The 21,297-nt window shown below is 42.3% G+C and overlaps 1 protein-coding gene across 2 annotated transcripts in view; it reads left to right on the top strand.

The window, feature by feature from the left end:
• Positions 1-21,297, top strand: part of LOC126266758 (atrial natriuretic peptide receptor 1-like) — a 1,377,759-nt gene that overhangs the window by 904,757 nt on the left and 451,705 nt on the right. The gene's annotated exons all lie outside the window — the stretch shown is intronic.

The following is a 21,297-nucleotide window of genomic DNA, read 5'->3' as shown; positions in this document are numbered from 1 at the left end:
TCTCCAAAAGATCGATAGAGGAATGCAGTAAACGGTATGTTTATTGTGAAAGCTGTAAGAAGTTTATACAGCAGTTTGAAATAATAGTTACAGAAGCTGCTAACAGATGGCGCTGTACGCTGTACAGCGCCCATTAGCATACATAAGTGAAATAATCGTATGGAAACAATCTTTGCAAACTATCACATCACAGTGTTTTCAAAATGTTCACCATTGGCACTACAGAGGTGGCGCAAACGAAGAATGAAATTCGTCATCACATTTCGTAGTGTCTCAACGGAAATGGATTCACATGCCACAGAGATCGCCGATTCAAGCTCGTCCAGCGTGGCGGGATGCTTCGGGTAGACCATGTCTTTCACTGTTCCCCACAAAAAAAAGTCACAGGGAGTCAAATCCGGCGGATATGGAGGCCAATCTATGCCTGCACCAGTGAATTTGGGATATTCCAAAGCTATGACTCGATTCCCGAAGTATTCCTCAATAAAGCGAAACACTTGTTCGGTCCGATGTGGTCGGGCTCCATTTTGCATAAACCATTCAGTACCTGGTCGATCCTCTAACGCCTGCTGTGTGGCGACAAATTGTTCCAAAATTGCAACGTAACGTGCACCAGTGACCGTTTCTCGAATGAAAAAGGGGCCAATAATGCCTCTGCTGCATACTGCAGCCCACACAGTAACATTAGGAGAATACAGGGGTTTCGCTTGACACCAATATGGCTTTTCGGAACTTCAAAATCGCCAGTTCAGCTTATTCACGTATCCATTCAGGTGGAAGTGTGCTTCATCTGTAAACCAGATGCAGCCAACATCAAATCCTTAACTATGAATCATTGTGAGCATCTGAATAGCAAAAGCAACCTTTTGTTGCACAGCTCGTACGGGTATGGCCTGGTGCGTTTGAATTTTGAATAGAAACATGTGTAAGCTCTTTCTCAGTATTTTCTGCGGGCTGGAAAGCTTCAAACCAGTCTCAGATGCAATTCTACGGACGGATGACATTGGATTTCGCTGGATAATTCCAGAAACTGTGGCGACATTTTCAGGCGTAACTGCGTTTTGCTTGCGGCCAACATGACCCACTAGATCACCAGTTACGCTGACTGTTCGTTGAAATTTTGCGAAGAGCGTAAGAATGATTTTAGCATCGGGAAAACTTCGACTTGTTGCCGTAGGACTCTCTTTTAACCTGTGGTATTCTAGCACCAAAAAAACGCGTTATTCAATGGGATACATGGTTTTAATCTCTATCTTCGGTACGCTAACCTCCTTTCACGTTTCAATAGTGGAACTGATCGCTCTGGGCTTCGGATCACTATATATACTAGGCATTACGTTTGGCGATTACAGCGCCATCTATTAGCAGCTTTTGTAACTATTATTTGAAACTGCTGTATAAACGTCTTACAGCTTTCACAATAAACATACCGTTTACTACATTCCTTTATGGATCTTTGTTTTCGAGATATTTAATTTTGAAATCAGGGAGTACTTTTCTGGACACCCTGTATGTTCTCTATTTAACACGTTGTAACAGAAAATAATTACCTTGAGCGTACCAAACTTGGGTAGCATTTAAGTCGAGGACATGGGCAAGAAACATAATGCATAATCAGTTCAATTGAAATACTTTAATGTGCTGCTACGGTACATCATACCATTACATACCGGTACCATTAGTGCTACAAAGGGGATAAATATTGCGCCTATGAGTGTCCAGAAGAGTCTGAAAGCGCAGGATTTCATTCTGCGCAGCATCTCCGTACTTATCCTGGCTACCTCACTTTATATACTGCGCTTCAAATCAGCAAATGTGTGATTGTTCCCCTGGTAAGTCCTGTCTTTCAGGTAGCCTCACAACTAGAAATCACAGGGAGTGAGATCTTGTACGAATACCATTTGAGAATGGTTCGAAGCACCTTCCGTACGGTGGACCACGGGATGTTCAACTGTCGTGATACAGCGAGCGCACTGCCTGACGATCGGGAATTGCGCCCAGCGTTGTCTGCCATAGCAACAGCAATTTCATCAACCACCTGTGTTTCAACCGGTCGTCGGGCTCTTCACGGAGCGACACCTTGTTCACCACTTGATTCGAACTCCTTCATCATGCTTCGCAATGAAATGTGTGTGATTATTATCTGAGGAGTAAAGACAAAAAAAATTGTAAGTTGCGAAAAACTTTATTAATGAAACACAAGCGTACGGAGCATTAGCAAAGCTTATGTTCGAGTATAATGTCTTTTCTGGAGACTAGAAATCTTCTCTGTAGGAATCAGCATGGGTTTCGAAAAAGACGGTCGTGTGAAACCCAGCTCGCGCTATTCGTCCACGAGACTCAGAGGGCCTTAGACACGGGTTCACAGGTAAATGCAGTGTTTCTTGACTTCCGCAAGGCGTTTGACACAGTTCCCCACAGTCATTTAATGAACAAAGTAAGAGCATACGGACTATCAGAGCAATTGTGTGATTGGATTGAGGAGTTCCTAGGTAACAGAACGCAGCATGTCATTCTCAATGGAGAGAACTCTTCCGAAGTAAGAGTGATTTTAGGTGTGCCGCAGAGGAGTGTCATAGGACCGTTGCTATTCACAATATACATAAATGACCTGGTGGAAGACATCGGAAGTTCACTGAGGCTTCTTGCAGATGATGCTGTGGTGTATCGAGAGGTTGCAATAATGGAAAATTGTACTGAAATGCAGGAGGATCTGCAGCGAATTGACGCATGGTGCACGGAATGGCAATTGAATCTCAATGTAGACAAGTGTAATGTGATGCGAATACATAGAAAGATAGGTCCCTTATCATTTAGCTACAAAATAGCAGGTCAGCAGCTGGAAGCAGTTAATTCCATAAATTATCTGGGAGTACGCATTAGGAGTGATTTAAAATGGAATGATCATATAAAGTTGATCGTCGGTAAAGCAGATGCCAGACTGAGATTCATTGGAAGAATCCTAAGGAAATGCAGTCCGACAACAAAGGAAGTAGGTTACAGTACGCTTGTTCGCCCACTGCTTGAATACTGCTGAGCAGTGTGGGATCCGCACCAGATAGGGTTGATAGAAGAGATAGAGAAGATCCAGCGGAGAGCAGCGCGCTTCGTTACAGGATCATTTAGTAATCGCGAAAGCGTTACGGAGATGATAGATAAACTCCTGTGGAAGACTCTGCAGGAGAGACGCTCAGTAGCTCGGTACGGGCTTTTGTTAAAGTTTCGAGAACATACCTTCACCGAAGAGTCAAGCAGTATATTGCTCCCTCCTACGTATATCTCGCGAAGAGACCATGAAGATAAAATCAGAGAGATTAGAGCCCACACAGAAGCATACCGACAATCCTTCTTTCCACGTACAATACGAGACTGGAATAGAAGGGAGAACCGATAGAGGTACTCAGGGTACCCTCCGCCACACACCGTCAGGTGGCTTGCGGAGTATGGATGTAGATGTAGATGTAGAAAGCTTTGTGATTGAACTGAAGAGTTCCTAGCAAATAGAGCACTGCATATCATTATTATCGGAGAGACATCTCCATACTTAGAAGTAACTTTGGGCGTACCCCAAGGGAGTGTTACAGGACCACTACTTATCGCTATATGTATAGACGACCTAGTGGATACTTTCTGTTTCTAAAGAAAAGTAGCAACGCTAGAAAACTGCAACGAAATGCAGGAAGATCTACAAAGCATCGCCTCTTGGTGAAGTGATTGGCAGCTGCCGCACAACACAAACATTTCTAAATTATTATCCATAAACAGCCATTAGTGATTGATTATACGATTACAGAACAGTCACTGGAAGCAGTTACATCCATTAAATATGTGAGAGTATGCGAACGTAGTGATTCAAAGTGTAACGACCTCGTAGAACTAATGTCAACTAAGGCCGATGCCGGTATGATATTCAATCGTCGACAGGTGCAATCCGTCGACAGTGGAGATATCTCACAGAACCCTCGTTCGAGCAACACCTGAACATTGCTTGCCAGTCTAGTACCCTTCAAAAGTAGAATTATGTGACTGTACACAGCAGAGTTGAGAGTTTGCATTCCTGAAAGAATCAATCAAAATATCGCTCAAACTACATGTATCTCACGAAAAGAAGACGAAAGTAGACTTAATGAGATCTGAACTACCACGGAACATTATGAGCATCGTTCTTTCCGCGGACCTTTCGCAGCTGTGACAGGAAAGGGCCAGAGTGAGACTGGTACACGAAGTAGCCTCCGTCTCGCCTTGACGCGGTTTGTGGAGTATACATCTAGATATAGTCTTGGAAACAGTCATGCGTGTGACTAAGTATGACAAGAAAGACAGACACCAACATTTAGACCACTCCAGGCTGAACAGAGCTATGAAGAAGTTTTTTAAGCATCTGTAGTACTAAAGCGTAATCTAGTGAATAGTGTCCCGAAATTTTTAGGATCATAATTGATAACTTGGCAGACGCTCATAAACGGAATACTACGAGATAAGAAATTATGGTCGGGAACGAATATTTAATTTCTTATTGCCATAAACAACTTACAAATTAAGCAAGAAATTAAGCTCATAGCAGCGGTTCATTTTGACAACCACCAGTTGCAGTGTATTTACTGCAACGAGTTTCAAGGCAGAACTTTACTCTGTGTTGAATGTTAATAACGCGTTCTTTACATCTGGCCTGTGTGCAGGCAGTTATTCGGTTTGGCAACGATTAACTGAGTGCTGAATGTCCGCCTGAGGGTTATCATACCAAGTTCTGTCCATTTGCAGTATTAGATCTTCATAATCCTGAGCTGATTGGAGTGCGCTGCCAATAATGCTCCAAACATTCTCGTTTGAGGAGAGATCCGGTGACGTAGTTGGCCAAGGTAGGGTTTGGCAAGTGCAAAGACAAGCAGTAGAAACTCTCGTTGTTTGCTGGTGGCCATTATCTTATTGAAAAGTAAGCACCAGGTGACTTTCCATGAATGGCAACAAAACGGGGCGTAGAATATCGCTGACGGGCCACTGTGCTGTAAAGGTGCCGCAGGCAACAATCAAAGGAGTCCTCCGACGAAAACACTATCACTGTTGGTTGTTCGGCCGTATGGCGGGCGACAGTCATATTGGTATCCCACCACAGCCTGGGGCGTCTCCAAACACGTCTTCGCCACTTTTCGGGGCTCAATTCCAAGCGTCATTAATCCCTTAAAGGGAGTTGTAACGCCCTATCCCGAAATTGTTAAATTTAGTGACTTGGTTTCCCTGTATTTTAGGAACACATGAAACATTTCCTGAAGATTAAACTGTATGTTCTGAGTCTATTGAACTAAAATAATTGCATATCAGCCACTGCTTTCGGAAATGTAATTTTTTAATTACTCGGTTAAAATTTTGTGTACTTTTTAGTCCGTTATCCTAAATAATTTTAATTGTACATAACATTATGCTCTTCTTTTAGTTCATTAGACTTAGGATATGAATGTTATTACTCCCTGAAAATTTTAATACTCTACTGTATGTCGTTTCTGAGATTTAGGGAAAAATGGAACAGAAAATGTAAATTTTCAGGAACAGCTTCTAAAGTTTAAAAAGACTGCAACTCACTAAATATATGCTTATTCTTTTTTATTTTTAGTCACTCAGAAGCACCTTGCGCCATACTGCATATCATCCTCTCAATCTTTTTCCAAGTTTTTTTTCTTCTTTTCTTCTTTCTGGAGTACCTCGCTCCCAACTGTCCTGCATACTCTGCTTTATCAATGCGAATCTTGTCCATCCTTTCAAGTTCTCTGATGCAGTTTGCTCCAGGATTAATTCCCATAGGCTGTAACACTTTCGCCTTACCAGTGTTGCCATCATTAAAAGCAATAACAGCCTCACTGACCCCCACTTTAGTGTCTTCGTTCTAACAAAAACGTATTTTGGTAAGCGAGTCCATATAAGATTATCGAACGATTCGTTGGGATTTTGAGTCTGACCATGAAGACACTTCTGGAGTAATTCAGGATTTTCCAGGTCTCTGTAAATAGGTTTTATAATATAAATGAATGCTGCTGGGATGGAATGTATATGGCTGTATGAACAGTTTGAGTACTGGGCATTGTGGTAATTGCATTCATGAATCAGGTCCAAGAGGGATAAGGTGGTGTACTGGTTTCTCATCAGTTGACAGTCTGTGGAAGAATGTAGCCTGTACCGCCTGCTTCATTTTCCACAAATCTTCAGTATTATTTCTAATGGCCATACCATAACACTGCTGTAGTTCATCAATCATTTTGTCTGTCAGCCTGCCTCTTATGGTTTTACCATCATAAAGTTTCGTGTCTCTCAAACTTTGTTTCAACTTCCTCAACCTGGTGTACATCCTCTTCTGGACATGACCAATACAAACACGTAATTTAACGATTATGACACAGCAATCCACAGCCTTCTATATAAAAAATTATCGATTTTATTAGATCTTGACGTAATTCCCATGTGAGTTTATAGGTGATATATATATCATTCTATTCGGAAAATTTCAAATTTTATAATGAGATAAAAATCCGAAAATGTGAAAAAAGTTCCCGTTCTAACTCCCTTAAGATAATTCTACTCCAATGAATGAGACTCCAGGGCGAAAACGGGGCTGAAACCGCCCCGGACAACGGTGGGATACCAATCTCACTGCCACCCACCAAACTGCCCGATAGCCAGGAGTCATCGCGTGGGCTGCCATTTCTTTCCCACATTTCGATTGCCTCCGCGGCAGCCGTACAACACAGGGGTACGTCCACGATATTCTACTCTCCGTTTTGTTGCCCTTCATGGCAAGCACTCCTTGGATTACATTTCAGCCAGATAATGTTCTTCCCCACACAGTGAGACTTTCTACTTATTGTCTTCGTGCTTGCCAAACACTACCGTGGCCAGCAAGGTCGCCGGATCTCTCCCGATTGGGAACTTTTGGAACGTTTGCACCATCATTGGTATTGGTAGGGTACTCTAGCTAGCTCGGGATTTTGACTATCTAATACATAAAATGGACAGAACTTCGTAATACATAAAATGGACAGAACGTCGATCGATAATCGTCAGATGGGCATCCAGCAACTGAATCAATCAATGCTCAACCGAATAACTGCTTGCATAAGGCATGAGGTGGACCAAAGCGCTGCTGACTTGCTCAATTTGTGAAGTTCCTGCACTTGAATAAACCATCCCCTTCTTCTGAAACTGTACTCGTTCATTTGTCTGTATATGTAAATCACATATACCGTTGTGCCTTCCGTTCGGATGATCCCTTTGTGGTGCATCGTTTTTATTTAACCTAGAGTGTATATGGTGGCAGTATTTGCATCAGGTTCCAATTTGTAGTGAAATGTGTATGAACCTTCTTAACGATTAAAATTACATTGAATTCAGTAAGCATACATTCAGTGAATTGGGCTGTGTCCTCAGATAACATTCTTTCCAGAGATAAAACATCTACTGACCAAAACGTTAGCTAATCGTTGTAGACTAATACATTACAGCAGAAGATAAATAAATACATTCAGTGATAGCAAAGTTATTTCTGCCATTAATATAAATATATGACTAGACACGAGGTTAGATATCCTGGCTGCTTATCTCTAAATTATTCGAGCAAGATCCTGACTGATTTAAGTACAATATACGTAAATGTGGCCATATGGCCTGTAGACTACAAACCTAAAGATGTATATACGTATATTTTAAAAAATCACAAATTCGTGGTAGGTAGTACTGATCAAGACTAAAAGAAAATTTCCAATAATTATATGTTCGCAGAACCAATACCTGTTAAAATATAGACCACTCTGTCCTCTCATTACTGCACTATAGGCGGTGCTGCACGTGCTTATCACGCATCCAGACACATCATTCAACCCTTCTTCAAAGTAAATCATGCACTCTCTCAAACACACATCGAATAGCGTCCCACATATTGGTCGCATGCTCCTGTAACGTCCGCACAGTGTCGATAGTTTCGACAAACACCAATTCCTTTAAATACCTCCATAGCCAAAAAGCCAATGGATTGAGGTCAGGTGAACGAGAAGACCACGCTACTGGACCTCCACGACCAATCCATGATCCAGTAGAGGTTGCGGTGTGGTGCAGCCACAAGAGATGTAGAAAATGCGTTGGTGCCCTGTTGTATAATAAGCATAGCCGATGTCTTTCCTTAAGGGTAACGTTCTTCAGTAATGCTGATGATTCATCGCCCAAAAACTAGCAATACCGAGAACTTATTAACCTGTTTGACAATGACTATTCCTACCTCTGAATTGATATTCAAACTATCACGATGCCTTACCTTCATGATTTGCTCGAGCATAAGCATCGGTACACCTGCGTGTTGTGGTAATATACCATGCATCTCTTGAAAACCCTTCCTCGTCTGCAAATGAAACGTGGGCTCTGAAATGCGGATCTTCAGCCATCCAATACGTGAACTGTAATTGGACATGTTCTGGAAGAATGTACCACCAAGTAAGACGTATTAGTCACAAGTAAAACAGCCTTTATCTCAGCAGGTATCAGTTTCTGACATATAATTATCGAAACTTTCCTTCTAGTTTTGACCAGTACTACCTTCCAGCAATTAGTGGAACGTTTCTTTGGACCACGTTGTATCAACTTTTAGCAAAATGAAGACGACTGAAGGGAAGAAAACACTAACAGCAGAATCCATTATCGAGGTGTCCGTTTTGCCGCGTCATCCATCTAGTGAAAGGGCAGTTAAGAGCAGAGTGTTCCCGGCCAGGCACAGAGGATAACGGACGAGTTCAATTTCTGGGCGAAGCAGAGAGCGATGTCGGACGACGAGCGGCAGACCCGTGCACTGTTTTAGTGCCACTCAGCGGCGCGGGCCGCGGCGTGTAATGGCGGTGCCTAGAACAATATATGTGTGCGCCGGCTACCGGCCCAGCAGTTGGGGGATGGCGCTAATCCTGTTTGCGCTGCGCAGGGGCCGGATACCCGCCCGCTGCACGCGCGTTTCGGCCGCACTGTTTTGTGGACGCGGTGCGTCCGTTCTGTGTTGCCGCCGCCGCTGCTGTCTGGTGACAGGGAGAGCTGAAAGCAGATTAAAGCGCCGGCCAGAGTCTGCTCCATCAGGCGGAGAGCGAGATCACTACAAACCCATCGCTGGCTTTGTTTTCTAAGCCTCCCTTCCACGCTTCCCCATGTCGAGAGGGTCGATCCACAGCGCCACAGTCTGTGCAGAATCGCCCGTGCTTTTAATTTTGGATGATCATTACCTTCTCAATAACAGGTTTCGTAAAATAAGACATGTTTCCCTTACTAGCTAGTAACAGAAACACGAGTTATTTATCGCTTGCAATTTGGGATATGAGATCTCTCACAGGCAGCATATAATTAAGCTTCTGAAGAAGAGAAATTTGTTAACATCGAGTATAGATTTAAGTGCCAGGAAGTCGTTTCTGAAATTATTGGTATGGAGTGTAGCCGTGTATGGAAGTGAAACATGGACGATAACTAGTTTGGACAAAAAGTGAATGGAAGCTTTCGAAATGTGGTGCTACAGAAGAATGCTGAAGATTAGATGGGTGGATCACATAACTAATGAGGAGGTATTGAATAGGATTGGGGAGAATAGGAAAAAAATGCCTCTGAGCACTATGGGACTTAACATCTATGGTCATCAATCCCCTAGAACTTAGAACTACTTAAACCTAACTAACCTAAGGACATCACACAACACCTAGCCACTACGAGGCAGAGAAAATCCCTGACCCCGCAGGGAATCGAACCCGGGCGTGGGAAGCGAGAACGCTACCGCACAACCACGAGATGCGGGTGGGGAACTTGTGGCTCACCTTGACTAGAAGAAGGGATCGGTTGGTAGGACAGGTTGGTAGGACATGTTCTGAGGCATCACGGGATCACCAATTTAGTATTGGAGGGCAGCGTGGAGGGTAAAAATCGTAGATGGAGACCAAGAGATGAATACACTAAGCAGATTCAGAAGGATGTAGGTTGCAGTAGGTACTGGGAGATGAAGAAGCTTGCACAGGATAGAGTAGCATGGAGAGCTGCATCAAACCAGTCTCAGGACTGAAGACGACAACAACAACAACAACAACAACAACAATTTTAAATAGAATGCAATGAAGCAGCTTGTTGACAGTTTCATGAAACAGCACTACACAATACTTGTTGCAGTCTTAAGATGCGAATACTGATCTGAAAAACTATTTGGATATTTGTGGTGAGTTCCAATGCGACCACACTAACGGGGTCATCGGTTCCTAGGCTTACACACACTACTTAATCTAACTTAAACTAACTTACGCTAAGGACAACACACACACCCATACCTTGGGGAGGACTCGAACCTCCGACGGGGCGATGCAGAGGGGGGGGGGGGGGGGGGGGAGCCGCGAGCAACCGTAGCAAGGCGCCTTATTCCGCGCGACTGATCTGAAGCAGCACTCTAAATCTATCCCGCTCAAGCCTCTTCAACTGTACACGACATACAACCTAAAATTGCGAATAGGAGACAAACCCCACATGCAGACGTGCAATAAAATTATTCCAGAATCAAAACAGGAATTGTTTTTTTGATGGATCGCAACTCGAACCCGGAAATTACCGCTTAAAGCGAATGGTTGCCTTGATCACCCAGCCATCCGGACTTGCTTACTATCCGACCCAAATTCTCAGTTTTTCACTGTCCATTCAACTTCTTGCACGCAGCAATCCTTGTATTACTACCAGAGGCTCGGATCCTGTTTTGCATCTGCACTCAAGTTATCAAGGTAGACATGCCAACAAGCATACTATGCAGGATCTTTCGCTAAGAGAGTGCGAAAATGTAGGAGGACATAAAGAATGCTCCTCCGAACAGTTTGAGTTAGGAAACCTCGGATCGGAGAAACCAACTTAAGGAGGTAAACTTGTCTATCGCTTTGTCTAATTTTTCTGTTTTCCACCTTATTTACAACTAACATGCGTATAAGTTTACACATATTGTGCTGTTTATTTACATGTGCATTCTTCATTTCCTGCAAGGAAACAAGGAATTACCAGAACTGTAGCTGCATTCGAAACACACCAAGGATTTTGTCAGGGTGCGTCAGAATCTTGTTCGCCGATGTCAACATTCTGTTGAAGTTCATGGCTGTCTGTTACAGCACATTTTGTAAGAAACAGTACAAAGGGTACGTTCATTATGTCAGTGATGGTATCTGCAGTTAACTGTAACTAATGTAAACAAAAAAGTACACGCTAATGTAATTTTATTCTTATTATTTCCTCAAGATGGCTTCTCTGATCACAGGTTCCATAACTCAAATTGTTCAGTGGAAATGCCTCTATCTCGTGTTAAATTTTTGCACACTATTACGGAAACACCCATTCGAACTTCGCAGCGCTATTCCGCACGTACTGGAAATACAAAAACGTTTGTCTCAAAATTTCATTGGTTAGCTTTTAGAGAAACCTTTTGCATCCAGAAAGAGATTTTCAGTCTGCAGCGGAGTGTGCGCTGATATGAAACTTCCTGGCAGATTAAAACTGTATGCCGGAAACATCTCCCAGGTTGTCGCTAAGCCATGTCTCCGCACTACCCTTTCTTTCACGAGTGCTAGTTCAGCATGGAGAGCTTCTGCAAAGTTTGGGAGGTAGGAGACGAGATACTGGCAGAAGTGAAGCTGTGAGGACAGGGTGTGAGTCATGCTCGGGTAGTTCAGATGGTAGAGCACTTGCCCGCGAAAGGTAAAGGTCCCGAGTTTGAGTTTCAGTCCAGTACACAGTTTTAATCTGCCAGGAAATTTCAAACCTTTTGCATGTAGCGGACGCGAATTGTTTCACACCACTGCGTTTACTAAATTCCCAAATGGTTTTATGTGTACCCTTCCCCAACAGTCCCAAAGGTTAATACTATCTATAACTCTTGCCACGTTCAGGTCCATTACATTATGTCAGGGCCTCTCGTCAACGGTAGAGGTACCAAATGCTTTGCAAATAATCTCTCTTGGACCATTGGGGGAGGTTACACAGAAAACAGGTTTGGTACCTAGCAGACGCAGTGGCGCAAAACAATTGGCGACCACTACGTGTAAAAGGCTTCTATAAAAGCTGGTCAATGAAAACAATTATATTTCCATTTCTGTGTCCATAGTATGTAATTGCAAATGTTTTGTAGATAAACCATTGCAATAACCACATGAGGATTACGATGCCACATACCGTATCACGCAGACTACTTTTAGCAAATAAAAACAAATAAGCCTCGACTTGGTATCGAACCCTCGACCTCCTGCGTGCTAGCACAGAATGCAATCCCCTGCACGAACTGCACAGAACTAGTGTCTCTACTGACAGTTGAAGTTACGCCAATTCGATTACTTTGTTGCCAGATTGCCAATCTTTAACTTCCATTTACTGCCAGAAATATGCGCAGGACGTAATTTTGTGAGCGATGTTTTTGTAGTGCCAGCATGTGAAGAATCGCGCTGCGAAGTGCAAGTGCGCTATTTTTCTTCACCCTATGTACAGTGTGAGTCATGTAAGATGTAACACCCCTTTTATTTCGTGAACGGCTACGCATATCGAAACGAAGTTTTCGGCAAATGTTAGTACGTCGAGGGCACGTATGTTTCTGTTTGGTTAATGTTTATAGTCCTGGTATTAACTAAGATACTGACGTAAGTATGTTTTTAGCTGGAACCGCATACCTTTTACAACTGCAATAGATGGTTCTTGATAAGACAGTGATAGAGCGTTTGATACCTTTGACGTTGAAGCCTGTCATAAAAATTCGAGAAATGTCTTAGTGTGGGAGTGCAGGGTGCCCTGGAACGCCATCTGCTGTGCAAACACTGCAAAGCAGACGTCTCGGACCAGATTGCGAAATTGTATACTGTAAGGTAGACCAAGACTACGAAAATAAAGCTTCATTTCGCCTTGAACCAACTTATAACCTAGATGCAGGTTCACCTTCGAATTTTGTACATGGAAATACGACATACGCTAGAATCTAGCAATTCACAAAGGACTTAGGAAAACTTCTTCACACTTGTGTATCTTCCCAGATTTACGTAAGGTGAAACAGTGAAATCAACAGTTCGTTCTTCAAAAATAAAGAGGTTCTATACGCTGCAAAAAACAACTGTTGTATTAAATATCTAAATTTCTGAAGAATTTCCTGTACGGGGCTGTGTGCCTCTTAGAGGTAGAATACATCCCTGAGACAACTGTCTCTTCCTGCACTGCTTTAACTTATATGACATGCGATCTGTGTGATGTCTTTAGGTTAGTTAGGTTTAAGTAGTTCTAGGTCTAGGGGACTGATGACCTCAGATGTTAAGTCCAATAGTAGTATACAGGATGTAAAATCCTTTCTGATGCCTGCGATCATTTTTATGTTAATAACTGGCAACAAATGCTGTACTATCGCAATAAAGTCATGAGATGCTCAATTGACTCTTTTATTAGAACATGTTACGCGTTTCAGGATTACAACCATCTTCAGACATCTGTACAAAATATAAGTGAACAGCAAAGTCAACACGTCTCAACGTTACAGAAAATGAAATCTGGTCATATGAGTTACATACATCAAACTTCAACTCCTTCCTAACCAACCAGGGGTACAGCTTTGTCAACTCACAGATAGTGTCGAATAACGTATGACTGCGACACAAGCTGTCTTGAAGTAGGGCGTATACTGACGCTAAACAAGTCAACTAGCAGCGCAGCGCCACCAATTGAACATCTCATGACTTTATTGCGATTGTACAGTATTGTTTGTCAATTATTAAGTACCACAGCGCTTAGAGCCATTTTTTCGAAACATCGTCTCATGCTGAACGCAAGCGCTTAATGTCAGTGTTGCCAGCTACATAAAACACACGCTGATACTATAGCTCCCTACTTAGCACTCATATACAACCGCTCGCTCACCGATAGATCTGTACCTACAGATTGGAAAATTGCGCAGGTCGCACCAGTGTTCAAGAAGGGTAGTAGGAGTAATCCATTTAACTACAGACCTATATCATTGACGTCGGTTTGCAGTAGAGTTTTGGAGCATATACTGTATTCAAACATTATGAATCACCTCGAAGGGAACGATCTATTGACACGTAATCAGCATGGCTTCAGAAAACATCGCTCTTGTGCAACGCAGCTAGCTCTATATTCGCACGAAGTAACGGCCGCTATCGACAGGGGATCTCAAGTTGATTCCGTATTTCTAGATTTCCGGAAAGCTTTTGACACCGTTCCTCACAAGAGACTTCTAATCAAGCTGCGGAGCTATGGGGTATCGTCTCAGTTGTGCGACTGGATTCGTGATTTCCTGTCAGGAAGGTCGCAGTTCGTAGTAATAGACGGCAAATCATCGAGTAAAACTGAAGTGATATCAGGTGTTCCCCAGGGAAGCGTCCTGGGACCTCTACTGTTCCTGATCTATATAAATGACCTGGGTGACAATCTGAGCAGTTCTCTTAGACTGTTCGCAGATGATGCTGTAATTTACCGTCTAGTAAGGTCATACGAAGACCAGTATCAGTTGCAAAGCGATTTAGAAAAGATTGCTGTATGGTGTGGCAGGTGGCAGTTGACGCTAAATAACGAAAAGTGTGAGGTGATCCACTTGAGTTCCAAAAGAAATCCGTTGGAATTCGATTACTCGATAAATAGTACAATTCTCAAGGCTGTCAATTCAACTAAGTACCTGGGTGTTAAAATTACTAACAACTTCAGTTGGAAGGACCACACAGATAATATTGTCGGGAAGGCGAGCCAAAGGTTGCGTTTCATTGGCAGGACACTTAGAAGATGCAACAAGTCCACTAAAGAGACAGCTTACACTACACTCGTTCGTCCTCTGTTAGAATATTGCTGCGCGGTGTGGGATCCTTACCAGGTGGGATTGACGGAGGACATCGAGAGGGTGCAAAGAAGGGCAGCTCGTTTTGTATTATCGCGTTATAGGGGAGAGAGTGTGGCAGATATGATACACGAGTTGGGATGGAAGTCATTACAGCATAGACGTTTTTCGTCGCGGCGAGACCTTTTTACGAAATTTCAGTCACCAACTTTCTCTTCCGAATGCGAAAATATTTTGTTGAGCCCAACCTACATAGGTAGGAATGATCATCAAAATAAAATAAGAGAAATCAGAGCTCGAACAGAAAGGTTTAGGTGTTCGTTTTTCCCGCTCGCTGTTCGGGAGTGGAATAGTAGAGAGATAGTATGATTGTGGTTCGATGAACCCTCTGCCAAGCACTTAAATGTGAATTGCAGAGTAGTCATGTAGATGTAGATGTAGATGTAGATGTATCCACTTACTTGACATTATAATGCACTTGTGTACGCACGTAAATGAAATAAACAATTTACTAACAAATATTTAATAACGACGCAGATCTCATTACATAAATTTTGTCTTACAAAAGGATAACTTTATACCTTATTTAACCATATGTTTCAACTGATAGCCGTGGACTGAAAGGTACATTGCAGTCACCGTTCGACAGAACTATGAACAGATGTATGAACAGTGGATGTTATGGTAGAGCGTGCCCTGGTGGTTAGATGACACATATCATCGGGCGCAGTTTGCGCTTCGTCATAGACTGCATCTTTGAGTTCTGTCCAAAGAAAGAAATTAAGAGGAGACAAATCGGGGGACATTGCAGGCTATTTGACAACAGGTTTTCGTCCTATCCAACGTGTTGCAGTCACTTACACTATCGAATATCCAGTGGTACCTCTTGGAGAGGAACCGGCAGAATGTTCGTGACAAAGTGTGCGTACTAATGTCCATTTAGAACGCCTGAGATTACGTAAAGTCCCACAATCTAATTTTCTAAGATTCCGCGCCATACGTTTACTCTCCACGGCCGTTAATGTCGTACTTGATGAAACCGCCGGCCGCGGTGGTCTCACGGTTCTAGGCGCGCAGTCAGGAACCGCGCTACCGCTACTGTCGCAGGTTCGAATCCTGCCTCGGGCATGGATGTGTGTGATGTCCTTAGTTATGTTTAAGTAGTTCTAAGTTCTAGGCGACTAATGACCACAGCAGTTGAGTCCCATAGTGCTCAGAGCCATTTGAACCATTTGATGAAACCATTGTCGATTTTCGGATGTCCAGTAGTGCATGTTATGCAAATTTACATTAACGTGATTAGTAAACTTTGCTTCATCGCTAAAGAGCACACGTTATAAAAATGTAGGGTCGTCTCTCAGTTTACGAAGGGTAAATTGACACACTTCTGTACGACATAAGAAGTCACGGACGTCGAGTGTCTGATTTAGTGACGGATGATAAATTCAAATGGCTCTGAGCACTATGGCACTCAACTGCTGTGGTCATTAGTCCCCTAGAACTTAGAACTACTTAAACCTAACTAACCTAAGGACATCACGCAAATCCGTGCCCGAGGCAGGATTCGAACTTGCGATCGTAGCGTGCACGCGGCTCCAGACTGAAGCGCCTATAACCGCTCGGCCACACCGGCCGGCACGGATGATATGGTTGGAAATTTTGTCGATGCAAAATGTGAATGTCACTCGTCTGGCTGATTCTGCATAACTCTTCAATATGTCCCATACCACTATGCGGATTAATTAACGTCGTTGCCAGAACGGCTTCGTCATGTTCTCTGTCAATTTCAGTCCTCTTACTTGACTCCTTCTTGGCGTTCAAGCAAACCTGTCCGCTCTAGCGTCGTAATAACTCGTGCAACTGCCTGGCGCGACGGATACTGGGGATCCAGATGGATAGTCCGATACTTCTGTATTGTTTTTGCGGCATTTCATTCATATTCACCACACAAAGTTAGTATATCCAACTTCTCCTTATTGGTGTACATATCAACGCGCAACGAATGTCGAAGCAGAAATGAGCGGCCTGCAGCGTAGGCGAGTAAACAAGCAAGCGTGTGACGTTCTGAGAGCTCTCCTTGGAGGTGTTTGCACCGCTAATGCCGATTCCGGCGACCGTACTCTCAAATTCTAGGACAATTCACGAATTTTTTTATAAGTTTCAACGTCAACATTAACAAACGCTATATCACTGTAATTGTCTCCTCAAGAGTTATCAAAAGCATCTATAAAAATTATACGTTTCCATTTAAAAAAAGTACTTGCTTCAGTATCTCGGTTGATACCAACTCTGAAAACATTAACCAAACAAAAAAAAAAAAAAAAAATACGAGCCTCTCGACCCTCCAACATTTACGGAAAACAATGTTTCGGTATGAGTAACAATTCACTAAATAAAAGGGGTGTTACGTCTTACATGACTCACTTTGTTTATGTATAGTGTGTGTTTTGTCGGACATGTTTGAGAGAACAGGTGCCACTCACATACATAGACATGTCGTACAGTACAACCAACATCAATCTGAACTTTCTTACTGTAGTCAAGCCTTGATCTGTCTCTACTGCAGAACGCCCCCCCCCCCCCCCCCCTCTCCAGCTCCCTCCACCCTCACCGCCCATGCACCCTACCCACCCACCCACCCACCCACACACACACACACACACACACACACACACACCTTAACATCTATTACCAAACTGACGATTTCCTTTAGCCTCAGAACCTGTCTTAATTATCGATCACTTCCTTTACCCAACCTGTCCCATAAATTTAAATTTCTCCGATTTCGTTAAGGTTCCTCTTCACCAAATATTCAAACTACCCAATTAATCTTCAGTATTCTTATGTAACACAACATGTCAAAAGATTGTATTATTTAGTTATTTCAACTGTTTGCTTTCCACATTTCACTTTCGTATAAGCTGAAAATCTAGATAAGTTAAACAAGAAGTACAAATAAAAAGAAATTAAGGTTTGCCTACGACACTGTAATTCAGTCACAGTCACTAAATGACTTGGAAGGGCATTTGAACGAAACTAATGATGTTGAAAAGAGGTTGTGGTGAGAACATTAGCTAAAATAAAACAAGGCTAGTGAAATATAATCGAAGCAATTTACGCGATGCTGCAGGAGTAATTCCTGCAGCATCGCGTGAGACTAGAAATAGTCGATGAGTTTCGTTATTTAGATAGCAAAATAGCTGACGATGGCTGAAATAAAGAACGTATAAAACGCATATTGTCAATAAAAAGAAGATGAAGAATATGGTAATTTTTCATATAAATTTCACTGATAGGCAGTGCTTTGTCAAGGTGTTTGTCCTGAGTGTAGCCTTGTATGGACGACTGTATTTCGAAGGTAGTGAGATAAACCTGTGAATTTGTAAATTTTTAGGTTTGTCAAAACATCGCCGAGACAGAACCAAGTTTATGAGCCTCTAAAAATATTGGCTACATAGCACATTTCTACTTTTTTAAGTTCATTATTCTGCGATAAATGGTGAGCTTCTTTATCGTCTGTCAACAAAATTTAGTGCTTACAAAGGACAAAGCTTCATAATATTGAAGTGTCCTGCCCAGTAGAGTGAATTTCAATGTCGAACGGTGCTATGAACGGTCTGCTTTGTCGAGTTTTATGTGCCTGAGCATCAGCAGGTACTGCTCCTTGTAGATTAGGCCAGCCAGCATCTTATGCCTCTGAAACTCTTGCAAGTCTCTGAATACTGTTGACGGAGTTGGAAAATATTTTCTCAAAATACCATACACCGTTCCTCCAAAAAGCTGTTATTGTCAACCATTGAGAAAAATTATACCACAAAATTAGTCTGCGATCTTCTTTCTTCTTCGCAAAAAAATTAAGCTGAATTACGGATTCTGATAGCAATTGACCCTGAATAAGGAAAAGTGTGAAGTTATCTACTTGAGTTCTAAAAGAAATTAGCTAAATTTCGATTACGCGATAAGTCACACAAATCTGAAGGCTGTATATTCAACTAAATACTAAGGGATCACAATTACAAATAACCTAAATTGGAACGATCACGTAGGTAATGTTGTGGGTAGAGCAAACCAAAAGACTGCGATTCATTGGCTGAACACTTAGAAGGGACAACAGGTCTACTAAAGAGACTGCTTACACTACGCTTGTCCTCCCTATTCTGGAGTATTGCTGTGTGGTGTGGGATCCGCAACAGGTGGGACTGACGGATGACATAGAAAAAGTAGAAAGAAGGGCAGCTCGTTTTGTATTATCGCGGAATAGGGGAGATAGTGTCACAGACATGATACAATCACCAGTTTTCTCCTCAGATTGCGAAAACATTCTATTGGCACCCACCTACATAGGGAGAAATGATCATGTTGATAAAATAAGAGAAATCAGGGCTCGCAAAGAGAAATTTAAGTGTTCGTATTTCCCGCGTGCCGTTCGAGAGTGGAACGGTAGAGAGACAGCTTGAAGGTGGTTCGTTGAACCCTCTGCCAGGCACTATATTGTCAGTAGGAGAGTAATCACGTAGATGTAGATGTAGAAATCTGCACCGTCTAGTAGTCGCAGTGGGGACTTCTTAGGAATACTTAAGATTGCCACACTACTGGACCATTACACAGTTTGGCTAACGCGTAACCAACACTATGAAAGAACTCGGACTTTGAAAACCACTGAGCATTTTAATTGCTTTGGTTGATGGAGGAAAGATAGCATTCGGCAATCAGAAGCTTGTATTTTCTTCTTTTTAATATACATTGTATTATTATTGTGTGTCAACGTGACAGCGTAATTATAAACTGTATATAAACACATGCTGATCACATGCTGACAGTCACAGCTCACAACTTTTCCTATGGAATGACATATGCTGTCAGATCCCAAACCTAATAGTATAACATACCAAACTGAAGATCACTGTTCGAAACACAGAGAAGAGCCATAGTGGACGCTGTGACAGTTATGTAGAGCTTAGGGTAGATCTGAGCTGGATTTTCGTCCCGTGTAGGGGAATGACAGTGATTCTCAGTTAGCATACTACCACACACAGAGCACTCTAATCAGATTCATAAGTGAATTGGATATGGCAGGGAATAATTAATGCTGCGTAGACCAGTGCAAATCAGTAGTTTTCCAAGAAATACAGAGTTCATTTACGACCAAACAATGACTGACCATAGAAAGCGGAGACAGAACTCCGCCTCTTATGTGTGCCACGGAAATGTAACAAAAGAATAAGAAAAACAAATAAAACCTTATGGGGCCGTAAACAGCAGAAGTTTCGTTGGAAACACAAAGCAATAAAAAGCCCATAAAAGGAAAAGTTGTTTGTGCATCAGATGAAGTTTGAATACTGCCGATCTGCGAGGGAAACAGTTCTTAAAGGCGAACTCGTTTACACAAGCAGAATGAAATAGAGAATTAGGTACTGTCTTATACGAACGATAAGGAGGTATATATCTCACGCTTGACGCTGGGAATTTCATAAATATTTCGACAAAGATCCTTAATTATTGTTTTCTGTATGGGTTATCAGGCACATTTAGCTGAACTACCAACACAATATGAATTGTGATGTCAACGCAGATTGTACTCAAACCGAATAAAAGTGTGGTATCTTTGGTCTTACTTAATGTTGGCATTTCCTACAAAACAGATATATTTTAGGGCACTTTTAAGCTACATTTACTGGAGCTCTTGCGTGAAGTTAGGCTATTTCACTAACAATCACTCTTATAAGTCGCTAAATGTAATTCATTTTTGTGTGTCATCAGTGACCACTCTGAAACCTATATTGGAAGGAGTACTCACATGTGAACAAATACGAATGAAAGTTCAGTTGAAAATAATTGCGACGCCTTCATACGATAAAACCGAGCCAAAGTATTAGAAAATAAATGCATAGTTCCGTAAGTTTAAGCAAACCGAGAACGTCTAAATGAACACATCAAACGTCGGATCATGCACCTGTAAACGAGTGTGTGTGACAGGAATGCGCTCAAAAGTAATGCCTTCGAATTTTTATTCTGTTCTCTCTCGGTAGAGGCATTACATGTCATACATATTACACGGTCGACTTTCCAGATTCGTTAATGAAAGTTGTAGCCCCTATCCCACCCCCACCGCTACAGGGCTCCGAAATGTAGCTTATAACATGGGGGTGTGTAACGTACAGGGTGAAAATTATTGAACTATACGGAAAAGAAATGATAATTAATTACAAACGATGGCGTGCACACACTGCCATCATTGAGATGATGTGGCGCAGACAAATAGCGAAATTCTGCATGACACGCTGAAGCGTCGTAACATCGATGTGGTTGATGACCTCCTGAATGATTGTTTCCAGCTCGGCAATGGTTTTGGAATTATTGCTGTGCACCTTGTCTTTAATATAGCCCTACAAATAGAAGTCACATGTGTTCAGATCCAGAGAATATAGCGACCAATCGAGGCACATGCAGTGGCCTTT

This window comes from Schistocerca gregaria, chromosome 4 (genome assembly GCF_023897955.1).
Source record: "Schistocerca gregaria isolate iqSchGreg1 chromosome 4, iqSchGreg1.2, whole genome shotgun sequence".
NCBI lineage: Eukaryota > Metazoa > Arthropoda > Insecta > Orthoptera > Acrididae > Schistocerca > Schistocerca gregaria.
The sequence above is the reverse complement of the archived record's forward strand: the minus strand, read 5'-3'. Positions and strand labels throughout refer to the sequence as shown.